This window comes from Macaca nemestrina, chromosome 2, assembly GCF_043159975.1.
Source record: "Macaca nemestrina isolate mMacNem1 chromosome 2, mMacNem.hap1, whole genome shotgun sequence".
Taxonomy (NCBI): Eukaryota; Metazoa; Chordata; class Mammalia; order Primates; family Cercopithecidae; genus Macaca; species Macaca nemestrina.
Window position 1 is genome coordinate 186,852,155 of NC_092126.1, and position 22,677 is coordinate 186,874,831.

General features: G+C 35.6%; 1 long non-coding RNA gene across 2 annotated transcripts in view; it reads left to right on the forward strand.

Moving 5' to 3' along the window:
* LOC105477429 (uncharacterized) overlaps nt 1–22,677 on the forward strand; it is a 67,599-nt gene that overhangs the window by 12,073 nt on the left and 32,849 nt on the right. The window lies entirely within an intron of this gene.

Genomic DNA, 22,677 nt, shown 5'->3' on the forward strand with positions numbered 1-22,677 from the left:
TTATATTATAGAGGAATATGTCCATCTTTTTTCTTAGTAATACAATTTTCAATCACAGTTTAGTGCTTCTGTATCCATTCCGGAACACATTTGCTTCTCTCTCACACAGAGATAGCTAAGATCATAGATTTGGTGTTTTTAATTCATATTCACTTCTTCATAGTATAAGTGCCCAATAGGTTACACTTGCTCACTGCACAGATAGAACTGATTTATTAATACAGGGAAATAGAGAAAGAGCTTAATACTCACAGAGAATAGAGAAAGAGCTTAATACGCATAGAACTGTCCAAAGAGCTTAATATGCATAGAACTGGCTAAAGGGGAGACCTGGAGTTTTATTATGACTTAAATCAGCGTCCTGAAAAATGTGGAGGCTAGGATTTTTCAAAGACAGTTTGGCGGGCAGGGGACTAGGGAGCTGCTGATTGGTTGGGGATGCTGTCATAAGGATGTGGAAAATGGTCCTCCTGTGCTTAGTCGGCTTCTAGGTGGAGACCACTGAGGAGTCGCTGGTCTAGTTGGGGTCATCTGGTTTTCAGAAATGCATGCAAAAGCCAGAAAAGATATCTCAAAAGGCTTTTTTTTTTTTTTTTTTGAGATGTAGTATTGCTCTGTCCCCCAGGTTAGAGTGCAGTGGCGTTCAAAAGGTCAATCTTAAGTTCTATTCTATAATAGTAATGTTATTTGCAGGAGTAACTGGGGAAGTTCCAAATTTTGTGACTTCTATAATAATGGCTGGCAATTGTTTAACTATGTATTCAGGCTCCTCTCATCCTCCTAAACTTGTGGTCTTTCATTAATTTTACAATAAATTCGTCTTAAAATTAGCTTGACCTGCATCTAGGAATGACGAAAAGTAGTTTGGAGGTTAAAGGCAAGATGGAGTTGGTTGGATCTGATGTCTTACACTGTCATAATCTTCTCACTGTTAGGATTTTTGCAAAGATGGTTTCAATAGTTTTCTATATAGGTATGGATTTCTTAATCATTATGCAAAATTAAATATATTTTATATAAATGGAATATACTGATGCATTTTTCTTCCATTTGCTATTAGCACAATATTATACTTGTCAGATTTATTTGTTTATATGTATAGTTCTAGTTCATTGGCTTTTACTACTGTATAGTATTATGTAGCATATATATACTAAAATGTGTTTAACTCCTCTTGATAAACTGTAACTTTAAGCTTCTTTATCCTTTTATTTTTTGTGTATACATATATTATTTTGCTATTTACAAACAGTGCTGCTCTAATACTCTTGCACATATCTCCTTGTATACGTTTATGTAACCACCCAACAAGTTCATCTTGCCTGCTGCCTAGACAGAGTCGATTTATCAAGACAGCAGAATTGCAATAGAGAAAGAGTAATTCATGCAAAGCTGGCTGTGTGGGAGACTGGAGTTTTAGTATTACTCAAATCAGTCTCCCTGAGAATTTGGGGACAGAGTTTCTAAAGACAATTTGGTGGGTGTGGTGCCAGTGAGAGTGCGACTGGGTGGATTGGAGATGAAATCATGGGGAGTAAATCTGTCCTCTTGTGCTGAGTCAGTTCCTGGGTGGGGACCACAGGGGAGTCGCTGGTCTAGGTGGGGCCATCCGGTCCTCAGAAAGGCAGAAGCCTGAAAAGACATCTCAAAAGGTCAATCTTAGGTTCTACAATGGTGATCCTATATGCAGGAGAAATTGGGGAAGTTGCACATCTTGTGACTTCCGGAATAATGGCTGGCAATCCAGGTGAGATGAGCTAGTTTATTGATCTGGGTGGTGCCAGCTGACCCACTAAGTGCAGGGTCTGCAAAATATCTCAAACACTCATCTTAGGTTTTACAATAATGATGTTTTCCCCAGGAGCAATTTGGGGAGGGTCAGAATCTTGTGGCCTTGAGCTTCATGACTCCTAAATCATCTGTTCTCATCTTTTGGCTAATTTGTTAGTTCTACAAAGGAAGTCTAGTCCCCAGGGAAGAAGGGGGTTTGTTTTGGGAAAGGGCTGTTATTGTTTTCGTTTTAGACTATAAACTAAGTTCCTTCCAAAGTTAGTTTGATCTATGCCCAGGAATGAACAAGGACAACTTGGAGGTTAGAAGCAAAATGGAGTTGGCTAGATCAGATCTCTTTCATTGTCTCAGTTATGATTTTGCAATGGTAGTTTCATTTATGGAGTGAAATTGTCAGGATTGTGAAGTATATATTCAATTGTACAACATATGTTTAATTTGAGACATTGTTATTAAGTTTTTACCTGTGTGGTTATATTTTATATTCCAAAATCTAAAATCTGAATTTGTTTTAGAAGGAAAGCATTCATAACAGACCAAATTCAGTCCTTTCCTACTTGGGTGTACACAGGGGAATGAATGGCATTGACCAAACGATCTTAAAAATTGCCCATGATTTTGTCTAGAAATTTTGAAAAGCAATTTAATAATATTTATTAGCTGAAATAATATGGGGAATTCCTATCTAGTAGATTATATTAGCAGTATGTATTTGATCTGTATTTTTTATTATCATTAAAATAAAGATGTATGGATTTTGGGGTTGTGAATAGTCAAATTATTAATTGTATATCAGATAAAGAGTAAAACAAAGGAGGCTCCAAACCAAAATGGCTTCATTTGAGATAATTTCTCAGATATATTTTTCAAAATTGCCTGTTAATCTAAAATCAAAATACAATCTAATTCAGGAGGAAGAGTACATTTGTGGAAACTGCATCTAACAGTTTAATGTTCCTTCAAAAAGGAGTTCTGGCTGTACCCAGTTCTTACCTGTACTGAGTTTTTTGTAAAGTTAGGCATTGGGTAAAATCTATGATTAGTGTAGTCTGCTTTGACTACAGTCTGCTTTGATTCAGTCTTTGATGTTAACACAAACCTATTTCTGCTTTTTATTTTTATTCTGGTATCTTCTGCTTATAGTGGCTTATGCCTTCTTGTATGTTATGGAATTTTTTATCATGAAATCAGAAATGGCTAAAATTTATATGTAACAAATCAAAAAATCTGAATAGTCCTGTATGTTTTAAATAAATTAGTAATTAAATCCATTTGATTAAATCCATAATTAAAACTCCGAATAAACTAATGCAAGAATAAAATACAGGCCTAGATAGATTCCCCTATGAATCGTCCCTAATATTTTAGCAAGAAATAATACCAATCTTGAAACCTCATAAGTTATAGGCAGTTTAGTCAAGTATTTATGAAGCAGCATCATTTGTCTGGGGGTAATACTCGAGGATTGTTGCTTCCTGCCAAGGAAATCAAGGATGCAGACACCCAAGGAGTGAGTTTAAAAGCAAAGGTTTAACAGGTGAGAGAAACGAGAAAATTCTCTTTCCTGCAGAGAGAGAGAGGCTCCTGAGTGGGTCTTCTGGTCCCTGGTGAAGCAGAGAAGTTTTTACAGATGAGCTTGAGGAAGTGATATGTGATTTACATAGGGCTCAGAAGATTGGTTGGGCCAGGTGTGTTATTTACATAGTGCATGAAGAGGCTGGCCATCCCACCCTAATCTTTTATTATGCTAATGACATCCCTATCTGGCTGGTGCCATGTTGCCTGCTTTTTTAATGCACACATAGCGACAGTAAAAAGAGAAGAGGGATTCCCTCCATGTTGAGCATATTTGGCCCCAGCTAGCCTTTTCCCAATGGCACAGATGCCACCATTTACCTAGGCAAGCTTCCAGCTTGCTTATTTATGTCTGCAGCTCGATTTTACAAGCTGGTCTTTGATAGAAAAGAAATAATTTAGAGGCTGCTTTTTGGTAAAAGGGAAGCTTTACTGAGGACTCTGTTACCCTCACTAACTGCCGAAAGAATTTCCTTTAACTCCTGTATCATTCAGAATAATCTGGCTTCAGTAGTGGCGAATAGCTAGCACTCACGTACATCCTGTTTAGGTCCTGATTAACAAATCTTAAAAGCAAGACCCAGATAGATAAAAATGATTTCAAATAACTTATTTACAACCCAGAAAAAAATCTCAAGGATATTTAAAGGAATTCAAAAATATGCTATAGACAACAAGGTAAGATTCTGTCTATTGTATCCAATGAAAATTATCAGAAATACAAAGCAGCAATAAAATACAACACATAATCAGCCCTAAATCAGTTGAAACCAATGCAGAACTGAAGATATTAGAAGTAGCAGACAAGGACATTTGAACTTAACATAATCGCATTCTATATATTCACAAAGTTAAGTAGATCTAGGGAAGACTGAAACCAAACTCTATCCTCTAGAGATGAAAAATCAATGTGTGAGATGAAAATACACTGGATAGAATTAATGACAGATATGATACCATACCATAAAAGATTAGTAGAGTTGAAGACATAGTAACAGAATATGTTACTATGTTATATATGTTACATATCCAAGATTAAATATGTAGAGAAAAGCAGAGTTTTTAAAAATGAAGACCTTTAGTGAGCTTTGACTAACTTAATATTTGTTTAATTGGGAGAGAAGAGAGTGATAGGAGGGAATAGAAAAAAATGTTTAAATAAATAATACTTAAATATTTCCAAAGTGGTGAGAACTATAAATCCATTGAGCTAAGAAACTAATGAAGTCAAGTACAAGAAATGGAATCAAGCTACATAAGACACATCTTAATCAAGTTGCTTAAAATCCATGATAAAAAAAAAAAAACTTAAAACTAGAGAAAAGAGGCATGTTATACAAAGAGAATAAAAATGGCAGTGATTTCTCATAAAAATGCAAGTCAGAAGATACTTATTTAAAATTCTGAAAGAAGAAAAACTTACAGCCACATATTCTACAGAGCAAAATTATTTTTCAAAAACAAAGGTGAAATAAAGACCACAAAAACTGAAAAAATTCACCACCAATAGTTTTGCCCTACAATAAACGTTGAGACAATCCCTCAGGCAGAAGGAAAATAATCTCCGATGGAAATATGGCTGTATAAAAACAATTGAAGTGCACTGCCTATGGTAACTACGTGGGAGAATATATAAGAATTTTTCAAATTACTTAAGTATTTTAAAAAGATAATAGCAATAAAAATATATTGTGGGGCTTATAACATGCATAATGCATGATATCAACATCATAAAGACTGATAGGGAAAAGTGGAAATTAAGTTTTATAAGGTTTTCATACTGTATGTAAAACAGTATAATAGTACATTGATATAGACCATGGTGAGTAAAAGATAAATGCAATAAACCCTAAAGCAGTCAATAAAATGACAAAACAATGACATGTAGCTAATAAACCAACAAAGGAGATAAAATGTGATCATTAAAAAAATTCAAAAAAAAAAAAAAGGAAAACAGATGGGACAAATAGAAAACAAATAAAATATAAATGTTCTAAAGATCTCAATTATAAGACCTGCACTTTAAATATAAAGATACAAACACATTAGATGTAAATGGATGGATAAAGTCATATCACCCAAACACTAATGAAAAACAAGTTGGAAGGATTGTGATAATAGAGTAGATTTTAACACAAAGGCTATTATCAGGGATTTAAAAGAGCTTTAGTAACAGATCCATGAAGAGGACATAATAATTCTAAACATGCACTTAATAATAGAAATACTTGAAGTGAATATTACAACTTCTTGCCATAGAATTTCTTGCCCATAAATCAAGTATCAATACATTTAAATGTATTCAAGTCATATAAAGTACGTTCTCTGAATATCACGGAATTAAATTAGAAATCACTATCAGATATCTGGAATTTCTCAAATATTTAGAATTCAAGTAATATACTTGTAAACAACCTAGGGCCAAAGAAAACTCAAAAGGACCATTAGTAAGTCATTTTAAATCAATGAAAATGAAAACACAGCATAATCAAAATTTGTGAGCTTTCACCATAGTGATACTTAGCATAAAAGATTAAGTACTTAGGGATAAACCTGACAAAGAATGTGGAAGTCCTGCACATTCAAACCTATAAAACATTTCTAAGAGAAAATCAGACTTAAAGGGGTTAAAAGTTTCAGTGTTTTTAAGATACCAGTTCCTCCTAAATTGATCTCTAGATTCAATACAATCTCAGTCAAAATTCCAGGACGCTTTTGGTTAAAAAATGTTTTGAGAAATTGAAAAGTGATTAAAAAATTTGTATGGAAATGCAAAAAACCTACAATAGCCAAAACTACTTTTATTTTTTAAAAAGGACTATTATGAAAGATTAACCCTGTCTGACTTTGAGGCAGGAGACTAGGGTCTGGAATATAAATCTCATTCATGCTGACTTCCTAGGACTAAATTAAATGGAAACACTTAAGCTATGACAGGAAATAGCCTCTCCATTTACATAGGGCATACACCAAGTAAATAACTTTGTAATTTAACTTCATCCTTTTCATTTGCATATGGCATAGACCAGGTAACCAATAGAATCTTCTAGAGGGTATTTAAACCTCAGAAAATTTTGTAACGGGGCTCCTACGCCTCTATGCTTGGGCCCCCCTCCCACCCTGTGGAGTGTACTTTTGTTTTAAATAAATAAAATAAATCTCTGCTTTTGTTGCTTCATTCTTTCCTTGCTTTGTTTGTGTGATTTGTCCACTTCTTTGTTCAAGACACTAAGAACCTGGACACCTTACAACCAGTAACAACTTTTCTATCTATCATAAGGCTACTATAATCAAGAGTGTTTACTGCAATCAGGATGGCCAAATAGATTAATGGAACAGAATAGAGATTCCAGAAATAGACACACACACTTATGAGGGGTGACAATGTGCTGGCGGCCCTTGCTCGCTCTCTGCGCCTCCTCGACCTTGGCATCCACTCTGGTGGAGCTTGAGGAGCCCTTCAGCCCACAACAGTACTGTGGGAGCCCCTCTCTGGGCTGGCTGAGGCCAGAGCCCGCTCCTTCTGCTTGCAGGGAGGTGTGGAGGGAGAGGCGTGGGTGGGAACCTGGGCTGTGTGTGGTGCTCAAGGGCCAGAGCAAGTTCCTGGTGGATGTGGGCTTGGGGGACCCCACACTCAGAGTGGCCAGCTGGCACCACTGGCCCTGGGCAGTGAGGGGCTTAGCACCTGGGCCAGCAGCTGCAGAGGGTGGGCTGGGTCCCCAAACAGTGCCAGCTTGCCTGGGCTGTGCACAAATTCTCTCCCGGCCTCAGCTCCCTCCCCATGGGGCAGGGCTCAGGACCTGCAGCCCTCCATGCCCAAGCCTGGAGCTTCCCGCCTGCCCCCCCCCCTCCCCCCAGTGTGGGCTCCTGTGCAGCCTGAGCCTCCCCTATGAATGATGCCTGGTCCCATCCACCGCCCAAGGGCTGAGGAGTGTGGGCTCATGTCACGGGACTGTGGCAGTCAGCTCTGCCCGTGGCCCAGGTGTGCGATCCACTAGGGGAAGCCCGCTGGGCTCCTGGGTCTAGTGGGACTTGGAGAACCTTTATGTCTAGCTAAGGGATTGTAAATAGAGCAATCAGTACTCTGTGTCTAGCTCAAGGTTTGTAAATGCACCAATCAGTACTCTGTATCTAGATAACATAGAGAACTTTTCTGTCTAGCACTCTGTGTCTAGCTAAAGGATTGTTAACGCACCAATCAGCACTCTGTGTCTAACTCAGGGATTGTAAAGGCATCAATCAGTACTCTGTCAAAATGGACCAATCAGCTCTCTGTAAAACAGGCCAATCAGCTCTCTGTAAAACGGACCAATCAGCAGAATGTGGGTGGGGTCAGATAAGGGAATGAAAGCAGGCTGCCTGAGCTAGCCATGGCAACCAGCTTGGGTCACCTTATATAGTGTGGAATCTTTGTTCTTTTGCTCTTTGAAGTAAATCTTACTGCTGCTCACTCTTTGGGTCCAGGTAGTCTTTATGAGCTGTAACACTCACTGCGAAGATCTGTGGCTTCACTTCTGAGGCCAGCGAGACCACAAACCCACTGGGAGGAATGAACAACTCCAGACAGGAGGAACGAACCACTCCAGACGTGCTGCCTTAAGAGCTGTAGCACTCACCGTGAAGGTCTGCCGCTTCACTCCTGAAGCAAGCAAGACCATGAACCCACCGGAAGGAAGAAACTCCAAACATATCTGAACATCGGAAGGAACAGACTCCGGACACACCATCTTTAAGAACTGTAACACCGCTAGGGTCTGCAGCTTCATTCTTGAAGTCAGTGAGACCGAGAACCCATCAATTCTGGACACACTTATAAATGACTGGTTTTGACAAAGATGCATAGACAATTGACTGGAGAAAGCTACAAAGGGCCACAAAGAAAACTTGGGAGTAGTAGATATTGTCACTATTTTATTGTGATATTTTCATTGGTGCGTACATATGTCAAAACATCATATTTGTAACTTTTGATTGTGGTTAAGTGATGATAAATTTAAAAAAAAAGGTGACTTCCCAACAGAACAATGGAACCAGTGTGTGGTGGGTTAAAGACAACTGACAATTCTTTTTCACTCACCTTATTGCATTGTAAAATTTTTTATTCCTCTCCTTGATAATGGCCTCGTCTTGGAACTTTGTATCAAGTGGACTATGTCAGAAGAGATGCTTTGCCTAGTCCAAGCATAGCTTTTAAGAGAACTAGCAACTTCCACATCACATGGAGCACACGTGCTCTGGGAGAAGACAGCAACTGCATAGGTACTGCAAATTCCTTGAGGCAAACATTCAGAGACGAGCAAACTAGCGACATGGAGAGGTTGCATAAAAGGCAGAAATACAGAAAGAGAAAAATGAGTATCCAGACCCCATCTCTTCTAGCCATCTTTGAAAAACAAAAATTAAAAAATTAACACCCACATGGGATAAAGCATTCCTAATTCCTGTATCTGATAAAAGTCTTTTAATAGAATATATAAAGAATTTCTACAAATCGACAAGAAAACAAAAACTGAATAATAAAAATGGGGGATAGAATCTTAAACAAAAACATTACACAAAAGAATATACGAATGGCTATTCAACATTATAAACGGTACTTATGATTAGTTATCAGGGAAATGCCAAGCATGCCACATTGAGATAGGACTGTACATTCAGCATAATCGTTAAAATAATGGAGACAGATTCCAAGTGTTGGAGACGACATGGAGCAACTGAAAATCTCATACACTGCAGATAGGAGTAAAAATTGGTGTATCTATTTTGGAAATATATTTGGCATTATTCACTAAATCTATGTGTATGTATACACAATTAGCACAGATACACAACAAAAATGTGTCCTTATGTCGACCATCTTTCATATGTTAGAATGTTTATAGCAGCAATATTCTCTATCATAATGGAATTTAACAAATACCCATTTAAAATAGCGTGAATAAATAGACTGTGGTATATATCACTATGAAATATTGTACTGAGATGAAAATTAATGATTTATAACTAGTAACAGTAAAGTGAATCTCAGAAATAAAATGTGGAATTACGAAGCAAAACTGAATATTCTAAAGGATTTAGAAATATTGACAAAAATGAAGTACAAGGTGAGTTCTTGTGGTGGTCTTGGGATTTCTTGATCTCTTAAATGATTTTTAGAATAATTTGCATTGCTAACCAAAGATCAATGAGCTCTGCAGAGGCAAAGGAGCACTTTATTTTCTAAAAAAGCAATTTGCAGATTAAGGAGATGCAGCCCTGGGTGCAAAACAAAAGTGTACTCTGAAGAATCAAAGGAACGTCTGCCTTAATTAAACAAGGACAGTTGTCACTCAGGTTTTCAATCAGGTTCATTTCTGCAAACGAAAGATTCAAACTTGTTCAGTTCTGATGGGTCAAAATAGTCAAGCCTTGCTTGGGTGGTTTCCAAGCTCAAAACCAAAGGTCTCCGTCAGATGGTTCTTTCCAATGGCTGGTGGTGGGTTGGGGGTTCCCGCTGCAGACCCCAATTCTGTTCAGAATATAGCCGCCTAGATTCTGTTCGTAGGGACTGTTCTAGTGCAGGGATGTAAAGCAGGATGCTTGTCAAGAGCTGCTTTCCCCAAGACCCCAGGATGTAACTGCTGTTTCTCACCCTGCTATGGCTGCCTGGTTCTGCTTTCAAATTTAGAGCATTTCTATTAGCCACAGGGAGTCTATCTCATCTGGAAAGGTTGAGGTCTTATTTTACTGTTTATTTCATAGCATACATTAAGGTTCACTCTTTGTGCTGTGAAGTCCTGTGGGTTTTGACAAATGCATAGGGTCATGTATCCACGATTACAATATTCTACAGAATTGTTTCACCACTGTAAGCGCCCTCCCCCCTGCACTCCTGAAATCACTGATCTATTTACAGTCACTACAATTTTGCCTTTTTCAGAATGTCAGATAATTGGAATCATACAATATATAGCCCTTTCAGATAGGGATCTTAAACTTAGCAATGTAAATTTAAGATTAATCTAGTATGTTGCATGGGTTGATAGCTAATTCTTTTTTATTGCTGAATAGTACAAGTCTGTTTATCAATTTACCTGTTGAAAGATATTTTTGTTGCTTACAGGTTTTGGTGGTTATGAATAAAGCTTCAGTCAGTTGCAGGTTTTGGTGTGGGCATAAATCTTCAAATGAGTTAGAGACTTACCCAGGAGTGCAATTGCTGGATCATATAAGATTATGTTTAAATTTATAAGAACCTCCAAACTGTCTTCCAATGTGGCTGTGCCATTTGCCTTTCACCAGCAATGAAGAACAGTTTCTGTTGCTTCTAATTCTCACCAGCAATTGATATTGTCACTTTTGGAGTTTTAGCTATTCAAATAGGTTTGTAGTGGTATACCATTGTTTTACTTTAAATTTCTCTAATGACAGATGATATTCAGCATCTTTTTATGTTGCTTATTTGGCACTTGTATAGCTTCTTTAATTAGATATTTATTCTGATCTTTTGTCCATTTTTAATTGGGTTGTTTTCTTATTGTTGATTTTTTAAAGTTCTTTATTTTGAATACAGTTTTTATTTTCAGGTACACAGTTTGCAAATATTTTCTACAAGTCTGTGTCTTGTCGTTTTATTCTCTTAATGATGCCTTTTCCAGTTTAAATATTTTTAATTTCAAAAAAGTCTAATTTACCAATTTTCAATTTCATAGATTATGCTTTCTATGTTATGTCTACATAGTCATCACCAAACACAAGGCCACACAGATTTTCTCCTATGTATTCTCCTTGATGTTTTGTAGTTTTGCATTTAACTTTTAGGTAAGTGATACATATTAATTTAACTTTTGTGTTAGATATGAGGTTCATTTTTTTCCATATCGACTTCCATTCTTCCCAGCATCATTTATTGAAAATACTATTGTTTCATCTGTATGCATTTTATACTTCAATGGATTTCCTAACAAGCAGTTCAAACCATAAGCAAATTGGAATTGATTTATTTACAGTTACAAATTTTTATTTAACAAAGTGCATCATACTCATCATGGAAAATGTTAATAGATGATGAAAAGTAGATACTTATATTGCCCCAAACTGTCAAGGGATTAATATCTGTAATGTAAATGAAATTCTTACAAATTAGAAAAGTCAGCAGCTACAATAGAAAAATTGTCAAAAGTTATATGCAGAATACATAAAAGTGGGATCTCAAACTTTTCAGTGTAATAAGGGAAATAATCATTAAAACAGTCATGAAATATAACTTTACCAAGTCTGAAAAATAAAAAGGTTAGAGAATGCCAAATGTGTGGGGATATGGTGTGATAAATATTCCCTGGTACTGCAAGTTGCATCCCATTCTGAAGCAAACTCTGGCAAACTAAGTAAAATTGACTTTTGCCTATCTTCATTAGGACTTAACAGTTCTACTCCCAGGTATTATGCAATGGAAAGTCTAACACAGTCCTGTAAGTGGGCACATGTGAGAATGTTCACGGTTCTATTATTTGTAGTTTTAGCAAGTTAAAAGGCAACCTGCATAACCCTGAGTGGAAAAATGTACTGTTTTCGAGGCTTAGAGTATTATTCAGAGGTTTAAAATAACCGATTAAGTATTACACTGATTGTACAGAAAGAAAGACATATAGGCTTTAATTAAAACAGCAAGAAAAAGAATCAGATGCATAACACATTATTATTTATGTAAGTTCAATTTTATGCTCAAACTACAACACATATTTTGTGAGAACACATACAAGCCAGAAGATACTTATTAAACTATTAGAGTCTTTGCTTATGTAGAGAAAGGAAGGACTGAGACTGGGATATGAGAAAAAAATAAAATAAATAACTACAAATAATAGGTAGGGGAAAGTAGAAAAAATGAGATTCTCTGGGAAGCAGTGTATGAGTGTGTGCACACATATGTGTATGTGCATACAGGTATTTATGGAGTTGCAGAATCTTTTTTGGTGTTAATGCTAAATGTAAGCCTCTTCAGAACTTCAGATCAACTTTATGCTTTGAGATGTTCAACATAAATAAAATTGAGTACTTGAGGGCTGCAAAGACAAATACAATGGGAAAGGAAACCATGTCCTTCTGTTTAGTAGCTCTTTCACTACCATATGGCAACACTTTTTTATTAAGCCAAACTCTTTTTACAGAATATTTTCCAAAGCTATATTAGTCCTTAAGATGAAACCTGTTTGCTCAAGGATATATTTGCCCTTTCAAATCTATATCATTCAATAGCTATACAAGGATTGCCATCATTTTAACATATCAATCTGCTTTTTATGTTTGGAGGAATATGTTAACACACTTAAAGGTTGCAGTGTAAAAGAGCATAGGTGTCTTAGTTGGATTTGAGTCAACATTTCAGCACCCCAACATTTACTAACTTCATGGAAGAACTAATAAGACTTAAACTTTCTCAGTCTGTTTTATTTTCTGTCAAATTCTGTGCAAATAAACGGGAAGACACATTTTAAGGTTGCAAACCACAATAAATGTTAATTCTTGCCCTTTGTCTTCAAATTGAATGGTCTGGTTACATTCATTCATTTATTTATTTAGAGACGGAGTTTCGTTCTTGTTGCCCAGGCTGGAGTGCCATGGCGCAATTTTGGCTTACCGCAACCTCTGCCACCCAGGTTCAAGCAATTCTTCTGCCTCAGTCTCTCAAGTAGCTGGGATTACAGGTGCACGCCACCATGCCCGGCTAATTTTTTTTGTATTTTTTAGTAGAGACAGGGTTTCTCCAAGTTGCTTCGGCTGGTCTTGAACTCCCAACCTCAGGTGATTTGCCTGCCTCAGCCTCCCAAAGTGCTGGGATTACAGGCGTGAGCCACCGCGCCTGGCCTACCATTATTTTTTAAAAAAATAATTAGATAAAGCTGTAGCTAACATTTTGTATATTCCAAGTTATCATGTGGTAAAAATTAAAATTCACATGCATATCTTAGTGGAAAACAGAAATTACAATGACTTTCTTAAGGTCAATTATAACTCATCTTTTGAATTAAACATTTTATTTTCCGTGTTAGGTTTAAAGATACCATCTAAGCAAAAAATTTTATAGACTACAGTCTAGTAGACTAATGTTTCATACTTCAACATCTCAGGAAATTACACTGGTATCATATGTATAAATATCTTTAATATATTTTTGCAACTTAGGCGCAAGCAGTTTTTATCTAATGAACATATGGAAAAGTGATAAAAATAAATTATCTAATTTTTTACTGTTATTTGTAAGTAAGTTCCCAAAAAACTTGCAGGGAACATTTATCAGTTTTCAATTTATCAAATGTTAGCATAGACTACATTTATCATTATCATGTTTTTGGTAAAAACTCTTCGTTTATTCAAAAGATCTTTATTAGCAGATAAAAACTCTTCATTTTTATAAGTTTTAGATTTCTAGAAAAATGAAACAACTCATACAGAGTTCCTATATGCCCCTCCCCCTGCAGTTCTCCCCATTATAAACATCCTATATAATATTTCTTTTAAATAATTGATTTGTAACAAGTTATTTGTTACAAATAATAAACCAGTATTGATATATTAATAACATTAGCTAACATATATCATTTATTCAGATTGCCTTATTTAATGTTCTTTTTCTATTCCAGGATTTCATTCAGGTTACCATACTGAATTTAGTTGTCATGTGTCCTTAGGCGCCTCTTGGCTATGACAATTTCTCAGACTTTCCTGGTTTTTAATAACCCTGACAGTTTTGAGAGTGGAGGCCAGGTATATTGTAACATGTCCTTCCACTGGAATTTATTTTATGTTTTTCTCGTGATTAGACTGGGGTTATTGGTTGGTAGGAGGAAGAGCACAGAGATATTTAATACATTGTCATTTTAATCACATCATCGATAGTACATACTATCAACACGATTTATCACCATCCACTGTCCATGTTAACCTTGACCAGGCGTTTGAAGTAGTGTTTGTCAGGTTTCTTTGCTCTGCAGTGACTCTATGTCGCCTCTCTCTGTACTGTACTTCCTCTGTGGAAGGAAGTTACTACGGACGACACACATGGAGTGGGGAGTCATGCTCACTCTCCGTTAGAATGGGATCATTTTTATCTTTAAAACACTTATTAGAAACTTACAACACATAAAGTTTTTACGTGTGTTTCAGAAAAACAATATAAATTAGCATTTAAGGTGAAGTAAACAAGGGCCAAAGAAACAACAGTTCTTTTAGGTATTTTAATTTTATTTTGTCTTTACTTCAGTTTCTTGAATCACGTCTTCCTATTTCCATTTTCATCAACAACGTTCAGACTGGTCCTTAACCCAAGTTTTCTCAATTTTAGCAGTATGCATACTTTGAATATGCTATATAGTGGTTTATTGTTGGAGAATGCCCCGCACATCATAGGATGTTTATCAACATCCCTGATGTCTATCTGCTGGATGGCTGCAGCATGCCTCCTGTACTTTGCCCGAGCTGTGACAAACCAAATTTCCTTGAGACATTTCCATATGGACTAATGAGACATTTGGCAGAATTAACCCACTTGAGAACCACTGCTGTAAACTTTTACCCACCTTCTGAATTAGTGTCTGTTTCTTTAACTTATACATTTAATAAATCTATTCAGATGTCAATAAATATCCTAACTTAAACTTTTCCTATATTATTTATACTCTCCAGCTACTTGTCATGTTTGAAGATCTCTCTACACCCTAGAATGGAGAATTCTGCTCTGTGTCCTCATATCCTGAATGAAACATATTAAAACTAGCCTTCTGGTCTTTTACAAAACTTTCCCACCTGTTTTATTTTTCCTTTATAAAATACCCCAATTCGCAGGTTAACAAGTTACCATTATACCCCTCTCTCTCTACCTCCTAATTTCAAAATCACTTATTTTCATTCATTGAGGGATTTGGCACTTGACTGTCCACCTCATTCTCTGCCTAATCTGATGGAATGCCAGTAACACAGTTGTTATGTCTTAACATAAACCAAACATGTAACAATTCCATGGTGTATATATATTCCATGATGTGTATGTACCATATTTTCTTTATCTAACTCACTGCTGATGGGCATTTAAGTTGATTTCATGTGTTTTCTATTGTAAATAGTGCTGCAATGAACATATGCTTGTATGTGTGTTTTTGGTAGAATGATTTATTTTCCTTTGGGTATACAACAATAATGAAATTGCTGGGGAGAGACAGTTCCATTTTAAGTTATTTGAGAAATCTCCAGACTGGTTTCCACAGTGGCTAAACTACTTTACATTCCTACCATCAGTGTATAAGTGTTTTGTTTTCTCTGGCAGTACCTGTTTTTTTTTTTTTATTTTTTTTTTAAAATAATATCCATTGTGACTGGTGTGAGATGGTATCACACTGTGGTTTTGATTTACGTTTCCCAAAGGATCAGTGATATTGAACATTTGTAAAATATGTTTGTTGGCTGCATGTATTTCTTCTTTTGAAAAGTGTCTATTCATGTCCTTTCCCCGTTTTCCAATGGGGTTTTTGCTTTTTGCTTGGTAATTTAAGTTCCTTATAGATTCAGAATATTAGACCATTGTCAGATTCATAGTTTGCAGTCATTTTTCCTATTCTGTAGGTTGTCTGTTTACTCTGTTGGTTGTTTCTTTTACTGTGCAGAAGCCGTTAGTTTAATTAGGTTCCACTTGTTAAGTTTTGCTTTTGGTGCAATTGCTTTTGGGGTTTTTGTCATGAAATCTTTGCCAGGGCCAATGTCCAGAATGGAATTTGCTAGTTTTTCTTCAAGGTTTTTTCATTGTTTAGGTTTTAAATTCAAATATTTTATCTATCTTGAGTTGATTTTTACATATGGTGAAAGGTAAGTGTTCAGTTTTCTGCATATGGCTAACCAGTTATCACAGCACTGATTATTGAATAGGCGTTCATTTCCCCATTGTTTGCTATTGTTGGCTTTATGGGAGATCAGATGGTTGAAGGTGTGGAGCTTATTTCTGGGTTCTGTAACCTGTTCCATTGGTCTATGTTTCTGATTTTGTACCAGTACCATGCTGTTTTAGTTATTGTAGCCTTGTAGTGTATTTTGACATCAAATAGTGTGCTGACTTCAGCTTTGTTCTTTTTGCTCAGGATTGTTTTGGCTATTCAGGCTCTTTTTTGACTCTAAAGAATTTTAGAATTTTTTTCTAATTATTTGAAAAATGTCATTGGTAGTTTGATAGGAGTAGCATTGGATTTATATATTGCTTTGGACAGTATGGCCATTTTAACAACATTGATTCTACCTATCCGAGAGCATGGAGTGTTTTTCTATTTTTTTTTGGTGTCATCTCTAATTTCTTTTAGTAGTGTTTTGTAATTCTCATTGTAGAGATCTTTTCACCTCTCTGGTTAGCTATATTCCTAAGTATTTTTTGTGTGGCCATTGTGAATGAGATTGCATTCGTGATTTGGCTTTGAGGTTGGATATTATTGATGTATATAACTGCTACTGATTTTTGTACATTGATTTTGTCTCCTGAAACTTTGCTGAAGTTGTTTATCAGATCTGTGAGCTACTGGGCAGAGACTATGGGGTTTTCTAGTTATAGAATCATATAGTCTGTGAAGCTAGATAGTTTGACTTCTTCTCTTTGTATTCGGATGCCTTTTATTTTATGGAATAGTATGCAGTCATAAGAAAGAACAAGATCATGTCCCTTGCAGCAACAAAGATGAAGCTGAAGGTCAATATCCTAAGTAGATTAAAACAGGAACAGAAAATCAAATGTTGCATGTTCTCTATTATAAGTGGAATATAAACATTGAGTGCACATGGGCACAAAGAACAGAACAATAGACACCAGGGCCTACACAATGGTGGAGGGTGAGAGAAGGGTGAGGATTGAAAACATACCTAGTAGGTATTATGCTGTTTACTTGGGTGACAAAATTATCTGCACATCAAAGCCCCCTTTAACAAACCTGCATGTGTATTCCTTGAACTACAAAATAAAAGTTAGAAAGTAAAAACAGAAAATGTAGTAACTGGATTTCTGACCGAGCGGGTGTTTTCTTGTATAACTACATCTATTTATTCAATCATTCTGTGAAATCTTCTCCCTTTATTTATTTAAACTTATCTCTTCCCACATCCTCATGCTTTAGTTCTTATCTCAAACTCTTTCAATGAACACTTTCAACAACAACATTCCCAATCTTTGTCCCTAGTTTTTACACTCCTTAATTTATTTACTACTATTCTGTTGGAGTAATATTTTAAGTTTGATTGGATTTTTACTACAGTAAAAGTCTTTTACTGCTTCCCAGTGCTTAAGAAGTGAGACCTAATATGACCATTCAAAAGCTTTTGTAATTTGATTATTGTGTAACTGTGAGTTCATCTTGTACATATGCTCTCCAACAAATAGAAACCTGGCACTGCAGTTTTATTTATCTATTGTTTTCGGAGCTGCTTTCCAATGGTTCTTTGCACTTTAATAATTCTGTTTTGTTGCATAAAACTCAACCTTCGGTAAACTATAACTGTAAATATTTATTTTTTATTTCTAACATTTGAATTTGTGGGTTGACTTGGCATCTCTACCCTAGGCTATACCTTTTTAAATCTAGGTCTGCTCTGCCTCTCTCCATCTTCTTTCAGCCAATGGGCTAGCCAGAGTCATTCTTCTCATGGAAAGGGTAGAAGCTTATGACAGTGATAAAAATATATGATTTATCTTTTGCCATAAGGTATTGTTTTATCCTGTATTTTGTTAGTTAAATCAAGTTGCATGGTTATGCCCATGGTCACAGATTAGAGAACCACCTGCTGCCAAAGATGAGGCCATAGCAAGCATATACGTTAGGGAGGGACGAAGAATCTGGTCAATGTTTCCATCTATCCCAGATTCTATGCACTTTTATACCTCAGTTTCTTTGCATTTGCTGTTTCATTTGCCCCAATAATGTTTCATTGCTACCTTTGCAGTCATCATTCAATATGCAGTTAAATAACATCTGTGAAACTACCCTTTTCAAGTAGACAATTTCTCCTCTTACTGTGCTACCATAGATAGCACTTTATACATTCTTCTTTGACAGATGTTTTATTAAATCATTTTAAATGTAGAAAACCTTTTCTTGTTCATGTACCTGACTCATTCACAGAGAAAACAGGGGATCCTTTAGTTTAGGGGCTAGATAGTCCCTTTGTTGAACCTATGATATATCCATCAAAAACTGCTGCAAGACTAGAAAAATTTAACTCCTTCTGTTTGAATGGATGGATTTCTGGTCAGATCTGTGAGATATCAAAATCATTATGGATAAGGAGGTAACAGGAAAAATAGGAACTATTTTGTATTTTTTCTACTGTAAGACCCAAATTAATCATATTATTCTGTATGACTTTTAAGGAAAGAAAAGGCCAAATATACAGAGATAGAGAATATACAGAGATGGATAATAAAACATTAGTCATCAGGGGTGGTGAGGAAATGGGGAGAGGAAGGTCAAAAGATACAAAGTAGCAGTCATAAAGAATGATCAAATCTAGAGATCTAATATACCACATGAAGACTATAAGTGATACGATTTTATTTTATTAGGGATTTATTTTGTTGTTAAATACATAGATTTTAGCTGTTCTTGTCATACACACAAAATAGTAACTATGTGAGACGATAAATTATTTTAATTTGCTTCGCTATAGTAACTATTTTACTATTTCTATGTATTCTATAACATTGTTTTGTAAACTTCAGATATACACAGTAAAATTTATTTTTTAAAAAAGTGTGCATTAGCGGCTGTAAGCTTGTCTTGAAATTGATAGATCAATCTCTAAGAAGAGGGCACTTTGTACAGATGCAAAAAGAGAGGTTTTGTAATTACGGAAGCTGTCCAGATAGAGATAGGCTGCTGAACGGAAACACATGTTAAAATACAGAGAGAGAGAGAATTGCTGAAGCTGACCTTGAAACTACATCCTGAAATTCATTACTTAATAAGATAATTCCAACTCTTCTTACTTATCTCTAAACTTTATTAAGGCTAAGATGGCCAGAAAACAATCACATGCATTTGACATTCAAAATAAAATGCAAAAACAAACAAACTCAGAGAGAAGCTGTGAAACATTATGATATTTAGAAATTTTATTACACATTTGTTAAAACAGAGAACTGTACTTTATTGGTTTCCTTTGGGAAGACGATTTCATCTATGATACTGGAGATAAGAGATGAAAGTGAGATGTGGTGCAATTACATTTATCAGTGAGGTAATCAACCTGGCCTATAACTAAGGTGAGTAACTAGTTAGATTAATGGAAAAAAAAAACACTATTAAATTTGTATGCCATGTGCTTATGTACAGTGGGTTTTATTTTATTATTTTAAGACATAATTTAGTCTCATGCCTCAAAAACTCCACACTCACATGAAAGTGTTTTTTAAAAAAGTAACCAAGCTTCCAAAGAGCCTCATTAGCAGTACTGGCATTAAGGAGTACGTGAAATATTTTAAGGTTATTCATTATTTTTACATCATTTTATTCTATTGAATTTTCCGTGAAGGTAACAAAAATTTCTTTCTATTTTCAAGTTTTAGGTAATAAAACAACGTTTGCATTAAATAAGAATTTGACTTGAATACTGAATCTGTGCCTATAAATAGATTACAGTCAGGTTGTAAATCTATCAGTAAGTTAAATCAATAAGAACCATGAAATTACTGGATTTATGGTGGTAACTAATTTATAATGGTACACAGGTGAATTGTTGCTATAGTAAGGTATTATATTTACTTCATTATAGGATGAATATATTACAATTAGTTATTGATTTCAGCATACTTTCATACATTATTTTCTTTTGTTATAAATGAGACTTATTTTGATCTTCTTCTCTTCCCCAAACCTATATATTATATTCTTAATCTTCAATCTATTGTTCCCTAGACAAATTTTAGAATATAATGAACTATATGTGAAGCAAAGGTTTTTTCCATAATAAAATGCTAAAAATTTGTAACTCATCAAAACTACCAAAAAAACCTCTTATTTTTTAAAGACAAGTAAAGAAATGATACAAATCAGAAGCATCTCATTAAACTCAATTCTGAGGTTAGACATATGCTATAATGGTTACTTTTATAATCATCTTTATGATTCCATTGGCAAAATTGTCTAATTCAATGAGAACTAACAGAACAGTCTAAGATGTTGCATATTTAAATGTAAATGGGAAACAAAAGAGGCACACTGTCTTCGTATGTTTGGACTATAACAAAGCACCATAAGCTGACTGCCTTATAAACAACAGAAATTTATTTCTCACAGTTCTGGCGGCTAGGAAGTCCAAGGTCAAGGATCCAGCAGATTTGGTGTCTAGGTGAGAGCCTGCCTCTTTGTTCATCACGATCTATGTCTTTCCTCACGTGGTAGAAGGGGCAAGGCAGTTCTCTGGGGCCTCACTTATATGGGCACTAATCTCATTCACGAAGTCTCCCCTCATATCACTTAAGCAACTCTCAAAGGCACCACCTCCTAATGTCATCGCATTGAGGATTAGGTTTCAAAACATATATTTTATGGGGACATGAACATTTCGACCATAGAATATGGGGTGAATAAGACTATCACAGTGATAAATATTCTTGAAGTTTCATCAAACCTCACAGACAATTATTTTCCCACAAAATAAAAGACACTGCTTTAAATAAACCATGCAATTATATATATATATAACTTCAAATTTATTGTGATTGAATAACTTGAAATGGAAAATGTCCTTGTAATAGAAAAAAAAAGTTGGCTCTTACTTCTTGATACATGTGATTTCCATAAGGATCTACTCTGGATAGATCATTTTTACTCAACCTTTCTACAACTATACTTGCTATGCAGACTAGTTTTAGTTAGCCAAGACTTCACAAAGCATATCTTTGTCAAATTATGTGTAGTTCATTTGAGCATATTATATACATCTGATCAACTCATCAAAATCTAAAACAAGGTTTTTTGGTTATTGTTACTTTCAAATTTATGTTAATTAGTTTCCTTTTTACTTTTAATATTCTTATAAATATTTATATTTTAAAAATGTTTGCAACTGCTTTTTAAAAAATATGGTGTATATATATATATCTTAATCTTGATATTAATCAACATTCATAAGTGAATTAATAGAATTTCCTAAGACATATTGAAATATAATTTCCCGGTTGGGATGGTGGCTCGTGCCTGTAATCCCAGAATTTTGGGAGGCCAAGACAGGCGGATCACCTGAAGTCAGGAGTTTGAGACCAGCCGGGCCAACATGATGAAACCCCATTTATATCAAAAATACAAAAATTAGTGGGGCATGGTGATGCATACTTGTAATCCCAGCTACTCGGGAGGCTGAGGCAGGAGAATCTCTTGAACATGGCGGGTGGAGGTTGCAGTGAGTTGAGATCATGCCATTCCACTCCAGCCTGGGCGACAAGAGTGAAACTCTGTCAAAACAAAACAACAACAACAACAAAAACCAGAAATATAATTTCCCAAGGAAGATACATTAATTTCCCAAGGAAGATACACATATATTCCTCGGGAAACCAGTAATACCTTCATAATAATTTAGAAGCCCATCATTGCAGGAATGCTTAAATTTTACCGAGCTAAGCATTGAGAATATGAGCAGATTTTGAGGTACTGACTCCAGTAAATCAAATAGTTTACAGTATTTCATTAATTAGGAGGTCATCTGATATAGCCCAATGCCTCTAAACAGGCCTGCATTCAAATAACACAGTTAATTATTTGTACTGCTTTTTTTAATCCTAGGATTTCTGCCAACACCTCAATTAGGATCATGATGCCTCTGAGTGTAATAAGATATGCAGTTTCCTAGAATTACTTACTTCACTTAGTTTACTCTCTGCCTCCATTATGGCCAACGTGAGGCCAAATTACCAGTTGAAATAAGACTTAATTCAGACCCATGATGATGGGCTGGATAAATACTTCAAATGCCTGATTATCCCAGAATCATCATCTTATAGGGTTCAGGCACAGGACTCAATGACTCTCCACCATTTTCACCACCCACCAAACTTAGAAGACTTTGTCCAGCCTGAGAGAGGGATCTGGGATGGATGGCTACGTGGTCTTGCTGACCATCAATATTACATGTTCTGTCTGTAAAAAATGTGTAGATGTATATTTCACAGGCTCAACCAGATGGAGATGCCACCACAGAGCACAGCAGAGTCATGTGACAATTAGTGACTGTTATAACGATCACATGTAGTCTTAAGCGTTTGCTTATTTAATATTTGAAAAGGTAGTCTAATTTTTTTGCTGGTATTTA